General features: G+C 44.1%; 1 long non-coding RNA gene and 1 pseudogene across 1 annotated transcript; one reads left to right on the top strand and one right to left on the bottom strand.

Moving 5' to 3' along the window:
- Positions 1-5,013: 5,013 nt before the first annotated feature.
- Positions 5,014-6,405, bottom strand: LOC149269507 (uncharacterized). Its single transcript, XR_016270091.1, has 3 exons — positions 5,626-6,405; positions 5,424-5,570; positions 5,014-5,356 (listed from the first exon to the last, which is right to left on the bottom strand). It is a non-coding gene; the product is annotated as an uncharacterized LOC149269507 (long non-coding RNA).
- A 1,609-nt stretch (positions 6,406-8,014) lies between these two features.
- On the top strand, positions 8,015-10,785 carry LOC149269506 (uncharacterized; annotated as a pseudogene).
- The last annotated feature ends 568 nt before the right edge of the window (positions 10,786-11,353 follow it).

Below are 11,353 nucleotides of genomic sequence, written 5' to 3'. Positions count from 1 at the left end.
ACGCTATCGCCCCCCCTCTCTTGCACCACCGAATTATACCGCTTGGGAATTCCACGAACCGCCGCGCAGTAAGTCTCTGGTAGTTTTTTTGAGGTCGCTGGGTACGCCGCGCCCACAGTAAACACGTTAACTTCAGTTCTTTCCACTTTCACAGGGGAAAACACAGTTCAAGCTATTGTCTACGATGGATCACGATGACATCGTCCGCACTCCGTGAAAACGCAACTCGAACTCTGAGTGTGTGTGTGTGTATGTGTGTGTGTGTGTGAGTGTGCCATGTGTAAGCTGAACGACGCGAAAAATTATTGAAATAGCTATTGCTCCAAAGGTTCAGGGGATCTCGTAGTCGAGTAGTCTCGACTAGAGCTTTCTTACTTGTTTTGGTTATTTAATTTTTAAAAAATGTACGATGAAGTTCTTCGTAATATTTTTTTTTGTATAATTAAAATAATTCCCTATTCTATTTGGTTCATTTTTTGTTTCATTAAAAAAACGTTTCAAAATATTTGAAAAATGGCTTTAATGTTTAAAAACCTTGCTGTGCCAATAATTTAGTTCGTCACTGTATATATAAAACAAAGTCGGATTTGTTACAAGTCTTGTAACTCGAGGTCTGACGGACCAATTTTCATGGTTTTTGATTTGTTGGATTTATCCCCGCTCCGATTAGCAGAATATATCTTAAAAATACTGAAAAATTTACGAATACTTGAAAAATGTAATGATACCAGTGACAGTTTTCGGTCATGCTCATTTAAAACAATTATTTATGCGAGTGCGTATTACTATTAATAAAAGTGCCGCGTCCTAGAAGATCTAATCTTTCCCAGCGGATCCATAATGCAATTTGGTAACGGAATGCCGCGAGTGAATTATCTGTCGAAGAACGAGAGCAAAGAAGGGCCCTTATTCGTGCTTCTCGAACACAAGAGCAAAGAGAGCCAGCCCGTGAAACGACTAGATTAGAAATGAGAAATCGTTGAGCTTATCGTACAAATAAACAGAGGAATAATCTTTGAAGTGCAAGAAGAAATGGTTCACGTATTGATTTGAATCGATATGATTGCATCTTCGACTACACCTTGCATCGTTTAGTTTGCATTGGTCCAATGGACGTTGTTTGCCAGCATTGTGGCGCATTGAAGTTTGCTGGTGGAACGCCCGGTTTATGCTGCCTTAGTGATAAAAAAAACATTGCCATTATTGGTCCCTCCACAAGAGCCATTGCGTTCCTTACTAGAATCACGACATTTTTTAGCGAACACTCAAAAATACAATGCCTGTTTCCATATGACTTCATTTGGGGCAGAAATTATTGAAGAACACGAATATAATCCGAAATTTAAGGTAAATTACATAAAAAAAATTTTTTTTTCTATGATTGTTTGGAATGTAGCTTGTTAGATTTCTGGAAAAAGTGTTTGTAAGTCTAACTATAACTGTGGCTTTGAATATACAGATTCAAGGCCAGATTTGCCTTCGCATTGGATCATTGTAATCTATTGAAGATGCACAGCACAAATTCTTGCAAATATACTTCATGGGCAATATGGAAGAACAACTTCACCGGCGTCAAAGGATCAACACAGATCCGAAAAGAGCAATTCTCCAAGTTTTGCAGCAAATGCTTCATGATATTCATTACATTTACATGTAATCCGAAATGGATGGAAATTATTCAATTGCTGCTTCCCGGACAAACATCAAGTGATCGACACGACATTACCGCACGGGTTTTCAAGAAAAAATTCGGTCACTTATAAATTACATTGTTAAGCGGTACGAAGTTCGCCGGGTCAACTAGTTAATAATAAAATAAATCAATGAATTATCACATAAGCAAATTATTGTCAACAAAGAAATAGAAAATATATTTATGATTATTTCAGACCACATTAATAACGATCAAAATGTAATCGATTCCTTCATTAATAATTATAACAAGTAAGAAAGCGCTAGTCTCGACTACGAGATCCCCTGAACCCTTCGAGCAACTGATATTTCAATAATTATTCGCATATGCACACATACACGCATACACACATTGGCTGCAGTGTTGGCTTACTATGGGAAATTAATTGTTTAATAAATTTTCTTTTGGATGGACATCTTCATGAAATTTTCTGATTATTAATATAACATAGATATGTATTTGCCAAAGCACAAGTCCCTAGTATTTAAAATACGCCTTTTGCAAATGTGATGGTAAGGGGGTGAATAAGGGGTTGGAGGTAAGTGTTGACAAAAATCGAAATTGTGAATTGTAAAGTAAAATTTAAAAGATGTAGCAGATATAAATTTATTACTAGTTTTCGATAATGTTTTTAATCGATAACAAAATAAAGGGGCAAGTTATCGATATTTAAAGCAAAACTATATATGCTCGTGCGATATGCGCGTGCTATACACGGGCCTGGGAAAAAATTTCGAGTCTCTAACTCTTATATCTTCTGAGATCGACGCGTTCAAGCATACGGACAGGCGGACAGACTGACAGACGGACAGGGCTAAATCGACTCAGCTCGTCACCCTGATCAAGAATATATATACTTTGTGGGGTCTGCCACGCCGTCTTCTGCGTGTTACATACATTTAACAAAACCATTATACCCTGATTTCCCATTTAAAATGGTTCAGGGTTATGAGGAGCAATATAGGTATGCACGTAGTAATGTATATGTTCAGGCATGAACATATGAATATACGAAGATCGTAAACATGTCCAGTCAACACTGAAAGATTTGGAGGTAAACTATGAAAGGCCTGCCTACGAAATCGAGTACATAGACGAACTGGAAGTCAAAGTGTACATAGTGTCAAAAAATCTGGAAAGGAAAATTAGTGCACTGCAAATCGTAAAAGAAGACACTCCAAAGCGACCGAATCCGACACTTCATCACTTTAATGGAAGTCTTAAGGCGTGGCCAACGTTCTTCGAGCAGTTCACCAAAATAATTCACAACAGAAAGCATATCGACAAGACGAAACTGATAATCCTCAAAATGTATCTCAAAAGAGAAGGTCAACGAGTTATTTTATTTATTTATTTTATAAAGTTAGATATAATTAAAAATTAAGATCTAACTTAATTTTAACAGCACTGGCTACTATGGCCTTCGGCTCTAACTTATCCTATGCATTTACATTTATATACATATTTACATTGTTTTGTTGGTTGGGAACTAAATGAGGTGGTATAAATCTGTTATTTTTAGAAACTTGATTATTGAGCATATGTTTTCAGGGGTTGGGTTTGAGAGTAAGGATATGGGGCAGCTGTTGTGGAAGATTTGGGTTTTCAGGTGGGAAGTTGCGGGACAGTTAAAGAAAATATGTTGGATGGTGAGGTCTGTTGTGGTGTTGCAGTTGGGGCATGGGATTATGTTGTCAGGGTTGATGTATTGTTGTTTTGTAAATCTTGTGTGTCCTAGTCGGAGTCTTAGTATTTTTACTTGGTCGCTGCGTGTAATAATTTCTTGTTTTATGTTTTTTAAGTAATAGGTTGTGTGTGTCAGGTTGTTGAGTTGCTGATACCAACTGTTGCAGACTTCTATATTTTGATGGAGTTTTTTGGATGATTCGTTGGCAAGGAATTTGTGTATATCTTTGGAATTGAAGTTTGGGGTGTAGTGGAGGGGCATTTTGGCTGTGGATTTGGCTGTGATATCGGCAAGCTCATTCCCATCGATGCCACAGTGGCTGGGTACCCAGAACAGTTTTATTTTGGGGGCAGATTTTGTAAGGAGTGTTCTTATGGTTGCGGGATATAAGTTGTTGTTGTTGGTATTGGAGATGGATTTTAGGGACGAGAGGGAGTCGGAGAAAATGATGTATTTTCCTGTTCTTTTTTTTTGGATCAGTTCTATGGCATGGAGAATAGCTATGGTTTCGGCGGATAGGATGGATGAGTAATGGGGTAGGATACATCTTTTTAGGACTTCATTTTCTGTAGTAATGGCAAAAGTGGCTGTGTCATTTTGCAGTGAGCCGTCGGTGTAAATGAATGTATGGTCTTTGTATATATGTTTGAGATTGGCGAATTGTTGTCTATATGAGCTGGGAGGTGTGTGGGGTTTGCTGAATTGGTGTAGTGTGGTGTTGATGAGGGGAGCGGGAAATAACCATGAGGGGGTGATTGTTTTGTTTGGAGGTGGAAGGTAGGGGATATTGTGTTCTTTGCATGAATTTATTATTTTTTGCACTGTTGATGTTAGTTTGCTGTTTCTATGGTTGCAGTTCCGTTTTATGTATTTATGGAGTGGGGAGTCTGAGCTATTTAGGAGTGTTTTATAGGATTTGGCTGTGATGAGGTCTCTTTTTTGTTCTATTGTGGGTATATTTGATTCGAAAAGCAAGTTGGGGATAGGGGTCGAGCGTAGTGCTCCAAGGGATATGCGGATTGCGGCGTTAAATAAGGTTTTAAGTCTATTGAGGGTTGATTTGGGGGCATGGCCGTATATGAAAATCCCATATTCTATTTTTGATAGAAGCGTAGCTTTTGTAATGTTTATGAGGGTATGGGTGCTGCAATTTTGTTTGGGATTGGCAAGGAATTTTATTATATTTAGTTTTTTTGTTAGCGCCGGTTTATATGGGAGTCCCATCTATATTTATTATTTAGTGTTAGGCCTAAGATTTTTAGGCTGGAAACGGAGGGAATGGGGGTGTTGTTGGACGATATGGTGCAAATGCAATTATGCCTTCGGCAAATGTGGAGGTGTTTTGATTTGTTGAGTGCGAGTGATGCTCCTGAATATGAGCACCATTCGTGGATTTGGGCAAAGAGGCTGTCAAAATGTATCTCAAAGGAGAAGGTCAACGAGTTATAAGCCATTGCTCAATTGGAGTGGGTAACTACAATTCAGCGTGGGACTGTTTATGCAAACGCTACAAATAGGGACACGATATCGAATGCAAAGTATCGATCATGTACTCATAAGAAGCATCAAAAGAAAAGCATCGTACTTATAAAAATATCAAATCAAAAGCATCGATGTTGCAAGGTATCGGGTATTTATATTTGGATGAAATGTTTATTAAATCTAGGATACATTTCATGTTTTTTTAAATTAAAAAGTAAAAGTTACAAGTAAATTTTCAATTATTACATAGTACAATGAAGTTATGTTAAGTTATATATTCCTCCTCTACACAATCGCCTACAAAAAGAAATTTGTCAAGCCTTTTGGGTGACAGTCGGCTGCGAGTTTTGGTTATGGCACTTCCAGCTTTGGAGAAAAGGCGCTCAGAGGGCACGGACGTTGCGGGAATTCCCAAGTCAGTTTCATGACTTGATGAACTTATTAGATCAAGATCTCTTGTAAAAGTTGATTGTTTTTTTCCAGTTTCTTTTGCACTAAAATACATGGAGCATAACATAATTTTATAAATTTAAATATATATTTTTGACAATATTTACTTACCTCACTTCGGGGTGACTCTTTATATGCTTTTGCATGTTTGAGGTGTTTCCTGATGATTTAAGAGTTTTGAAGCAAATTTTGCACTTCACCTCGTCGTTGCGTATTCTGGTGAAATACTGCCAAACACTGCTGCGGCTTGGTGGCATTCTTTTAAAGACATATATTTCAATAAACAGCATAGAGTAATTGCTTTATTACTTACTTTAACTATAAATCAAATTGACTTCGATAATAATTCACTGTTTTAACTTTGTTTTAATGATTCAACTAGCGGAGTCTCAAATTACGCGCAAATTGGCTGGCGAGCTTGACTTGATCCCGCGTATTTTTCTTTACTCGATATGGCTCTAGATACTTGATAAGTAAAAATATCGAAACCAAAACATCGAGTAAAAAGTATCGGTATCATCGCCCCAATGTATCCGATACCGAAAATATCAATACTTTTTTCGTGTCCCTAGCTACAAACGTTATTTGACTGCTGAAGGATAACGATGAAGGCAGTATCCGCAATTGCGTGAGCACCTCTGATAACAGTGACAAGGTCACCGCTGATGAGATGTTAGCATATCAAGCAGCCTTGGATGCAATTGTGTTCAAAACGTGGGATGTCAACCCGCCGGAAAGTTCCTATATGGGAGGAAAAATAACTAAAGCTACTGAACAAGGTAATAAAGTTCAAGTGGTAACAACAAAACCAAATATAGGTAAAGACAAGAGATCAATAAAAAAGATCTGGGCTCCACCAACTCTGACAAAGGATCCGGAGCACATAGAAGATGCGGACGAGAATGGAATTTCTGCCACAACTTCGACATCGACGTTGAGTATCACTGAAGATACATCAAAAGATATCCAATTGGAAGTTCGACCAATGGATGATATTTCCACAGTTGGCAGCACGACGGAAGAGCAAACTTCTGCGGAGACTGCAACAGCGACTGGAATTGCAGCTGAAGAGAAAAGCGACAATACCGACTCAAACTCTCCAGTGATGACCACAGCAGCGCCACCAACAATGGAGATTAAACCTGCAAGTACAATTACATCAGAAAAGGAGTCAATTGGAAGTAGTAGCAGCATATTAAAGGAAACAACCATAACGACAACAAGCGAAACAATTGGCACAATAAGGCATCAGCATCAACAGAAGGACATCTATCACTTGGAGGCTTTGGCCTCGGCAACAATGAAGCGATCGACAACTTCCTCAACAGATGCAATTAGCTATTAATGCAACAAACGATGACACCTACAAGCCACAGAAGTTCTTTAAAGAGGCACGACTTCATTTGGCATGGCAACCGCCACCTGAGCAAAAGACTAAGGTGATGGTGGCATACTAGGTTTATAGAATATGTAATAGACCAATGCTGAGCCTTACACACTCAGCAATAGACGCACTAGATTTAAGGGTTGAAATTATGCATGGTATATAAGCCCAGGCTCAGAAGAATAAAGATCAATACGCAACTAAGCCTCATCAAAGTCAAGTGTATTTGTTCGGTATGAACGTACATATTTGCTGTGCGTTTATATGCATATACGTGCATATATATGTTGCTCCACACAGCGACGCGAATACTGTAGGAGCGACCCTCGCACTGGAAAGGGGGACAAAGTCCTGTTAGAGGCGGTCTCTTTCGCTCCTACAGATTCAGCAATGGGTTCGCGTCGCATGTACGACGATCATCGGTGACCGTTAGCCGGGGTGCCGTTCGGGCCGGGTGATAGCAGTGGACACTTTCACTCGCAGGGCAACAACGGTACTCCGGCCAATGGGAGGCTGCCACGCTATTTGGCGGGAAAGTTTCAGCTGACTGTGGACTGTGGACAGCGGCACCGATCAGGACATCGGTGCATATCAGCGGCTTAAGCGAGGCCTGCACATCTGAGTAAGTTCACGTAGCCTTGCGCAAGAGAAGTGTTTGTGAGTGAAACGAAGCTAGGGTTGTGCTGTGAGCGAGTGGGATAGTAGGAGAGGCCTGTATATCTGAGCGAACCGCCAGAGTTTACAGATCCAGGTCCTGGCGTTTCCTCAATCGTCCCGGTGAGCTAGCGTGTTTTAGCACAACACTTCCCCAGCCGGAGTGCGTTGAACCAGCACTCAATAGGTATGCTCCGCTAAAGCGAATCAGCGAATCATCGTAGGACTAAGTGATGTGCAAATTTCAAACTTATTTAAGAAAATATACAATTACGCTATAAAACCTAAATGACAAGTGACTAATTAATATCGCAGGGGCTTCAACAAATCAATTTGTTGGCACGAATCCACAGTCAGCTGAAACTAGCCCAGCTTAGACTCGGGATAAACCGAAGGTTCGTTACAACTGGCGCCCAACGTGGGGCCCTGCGATAAGAGTTTAATTAGAAATTATGACTATGGTGCGAGCGTGGGTATATAACTTGAAAACTGCGTTATGAAGTGCTGCGTTATGGTGACGAGTTCGGAGTGAGCTTGTCCAGAACACTGGACGTTATGCGGAGGCAGTTTGGCGAGTGGGTTGAGAGGAATGAAGGAAGCATTCTTTGCTCACTGAGGATCGCCGAGCTAGGGCGACTGCATGGACGCCGTGCTTCACTGAGGGATGACCGCCGTCACGGAGGACGATCTGGGGGCAGAGCATGCGCATGTGGCGCGGCTGTGTGTGCCCTCCACTAGCGCAGCTGCGCGCCTGCAGGATACGCGGCAAGGTGAGATGGGAGCCACATCCACCCTGCAACCTGAAATAAGGCCACGAGGGCTCGGCACCACAACTCAGGAGTATCCAAAGGTGGCCAAACAAGTGAGGGAGTGAAGCTTCCGCTTTGATGGCACTCCAAAGCCTTTGGAGTTCCTGGAGCAAGTGAAGTGGTCGGCTGAAACATAAGGCTTTTAGTTGGACATGATCCCGAGGGCGATGTCAGAGCTGCTGAAAGGCATGGCCTTGAAGTGGTATGTGGCCAACAACCGGCACTGGAGTTCTTGCCCAGAGACTATCTGGAGAAGCTGCAGGACGACGTCAAACGCCGGAAGCAAATGGTAGATGAGGTCTACATGGTAGAGATGCAGACTCTCATGCGGCCCCTGCGCTATGGAGCAGACCGCGAGATGAAGATCATCTACAACAACAGCCTGCTCGATCTGCGTGCATACGCCCGCCTGTATCAATTCCGGACTCTGAGTTCGAGGAGCTGGAGAGAGACCGCGAGAGGTTGCGGCAACAGCTACGGCCTGGCCGGTCACGACTGATGGCCATGGACGACGTGGCGATGTGGAGTATCGCCGCATGGAGTATGAGGCGAAGCCTTCTCCTGCGCCAAGGACAGGCGCATCCGGAGCAAGGACACACATCCCGAATCCAGCCAAGGCATGACGAGTGTGTGGCCAGGAGGGCCACCGCGCTTTTACGTGCCGCAACAAGGCACTGGATTTCTGCTAGCAGTGCGGGCGTTTTGGATTGAGAACGTTTTCCTGTTGCCAGTCGGGAAACGAACAGCGGCACGCGCCATCCAGGGGCGAGCGGGAGCAGCAGCCAGGAGCCCCCAGACGCTAGTGGGCGTCTTCAGGATGAAGGCAGCCAGATGACAGCGATCGTGACCATTGGAGCCACTCAACAAAGAGCTACGATCGACACGGAAGCCACAAGCAGCTTTATCAGCGAAAAGCTTGCTGACAGGCTCAGAGGAGTGGGCGTGGTGCGTGCTACACGGCGGCGTATACGCTTAGCGGACGGCAGTTGCAGTCAGGTGGACTCGCAACTGGAGACGACGATCAGCCTGGGGAATCAGCAAATCCAGATCCCTTTGCTGATTCTACCAGGAGTGATCGACGATCTAGTGCTGAGCTGGGATTCCTTGGCCAGCATGGGCACCACACTGGAGTGCGGTGGCTTGACACTGAAGATCGCGCGCGATTGTCATGGTTCGCAAGAAGAATGGGAAGTGGCGGCTATGTGTGGATTTTCGACAGCTGAACAGCAGATCCATTAAAGATGCATACCCTTTGCCGCGTGTGCATCACATTTTGGATCAGCTGCGAGAGGCGCGCTACATCAGCAGCCTGGATTTGAAGGATGGGTGTTGACAGATACCTATGGAGAAGGCAAGCAGACCACTGACGGCATTCACGGTGCCAGGAAAGGGGCTTTATCAGTGGAAAGTGATGCCGTTTGGACTCCATTCTGCGCCGGCAACATTTCAGCGAGCGCTGGACCAAGTTATCGGCCCAGAAATTATGCCCCATGCCTTTGCCTACCTGGACGACATCACCGTTATCGGCCGAACGCGACTGGAGCATATGAACAACCTACGAGAGGTGTTCCGGCGACTGCGGGCAGTCAACTTACAGTGCTGAAAAGAACTATTCAGCTACTGAAAAAGAGTGTCTGGCTCAGGCCATACCTGGAAGGCTACAAATTTGTAGTGGTCATTGACCTATGGCTCTGAAGTGGCTCAATTCGATCGAGAGCCCAACGGATAGGATTGCCAGATGGGCACTGGATCTGCAGCAGTACGACTTCGAGATTCGCTAAAGGAAGGGCAAGCAGAATGTGGTAGCAGATGCGCATTCACGGCAGCCTCTGGGAGAGGAGGCGTGCCGTTTGGTCAAGAGCAAGGAGATGCCAGCTGAGACAGGAAGTCGCTGGCTCACCAAGTTTCGACAGGACATAAAGAAGGCGCCACATAAGTTTCCAGACTATATGGAAGAGTCTGGAAACTTATATCGTCACATCCCGCCTCAAGTCGGCCACGAGGATGTGGCTGCATGGAAGTTGTGCGTGCCGGCGGACCGGCGCAAACAAGTACTGGAGGAGAATCACGACGCAGCCATCGCTGGCCACCTTGGGAGCCGAAAAACAATCGCTCGGGTGGCAGCGCGGTATTATTGGCCAGGTATGTACCGGGATGTAAGAACATGCGTACAGCGCTGCCAAATGTGTCAGAGATATAAGCCCAGTCAGCTGCAAGCTACTGGGCAAATGCTGACGCAGGTACCCGAGGAACCATGGGCAACAGTTTGTGCCGATTTTGTTGGCCCACTGCCGAGATCAAAGCATGGGAACATTATGCTTTTGGTTTTCATAGATCGCTTTTCGAAATGGACGGAGATGGTGCCGCTACGGAGTGCGAATAGCGCGGCTCTCCAAAAAGCATTTCGCGAGCGGATCTTGGCACGGTTCGGCACGCCAAAGGTGCTCATTACGGATAATGGGACCCAGTTCACCAGTCGGGCATTCAAGGTGTTTCTAGAGGAGCTTGGGGTGCGCCACCAGCTGACAGCACCATACACACCTCAGGAGAATCCCACTGAGAGGGCCAACAGGACAGTGAAAACAATGATGCTGTGTTCGAGATAGTGCGTCGGAACCTAGAGAGAGCTGGACAGGATCAGGCGCGGCATTACAACCTACGAAGGCGGCAGTGGAAGCCGGCCGTAGGCGACAAGGTGTGGGCAAAGGAACGCCAATTGTCGAATGCCGCAGAGGGATTTGCAGCAAAGCTGGCACCACGGAGAGGAAACACGGGTGAGCAATAGAGCTGTTTCGTTTTTTTTCTCGGAAAAAAAGGGGAGTGAATACACAGCGGTGTATTGCTTTTCATGCTAAGCGAAGAAAAGAAGAAGTAGAGAAAACACAGCACAAATTTTGCCCAAAATGCTTAATTTCGTCGTCGAAACGCATCTGTAGCTGGAAAATCACAGTTGCCACCGGCAAATTTACGATATATGGGTGCGCAACAACAATTTATTTGAACTGCGCGCGCACGACAGTAAGCAGTGTACAGTACTGCACTTAAAACTTAGCTGCCAGTGCATGCACAATGCACTAGATACAACAACAAGCAGTGCATGCGCAAGCATCACTCATATACGGTACATGCGCAACATTAACGCGCGCAGCTGAAATTATGTATTTGTTCTAACGATAGCGAAAAGCGGAAAAACA

Source organism: Drosophila arizonae, chromosome 4, assembly GCF_054131065.1.
Source record: "Drosophila arizonae isolate 15081-1271.41 chromosome 4, UAZ_ARI_1.0, whole genome shotgun sequence".
Lineage (NCBI taxonomy): Eukaryota > Metazoa > Arthropoda > Insecta > Diptera > Drosophilidae > Drosophila > Drosophila arizonae.
This window is presented reverse-complemented; position numbering and strand designations above follow the sequence as displayed.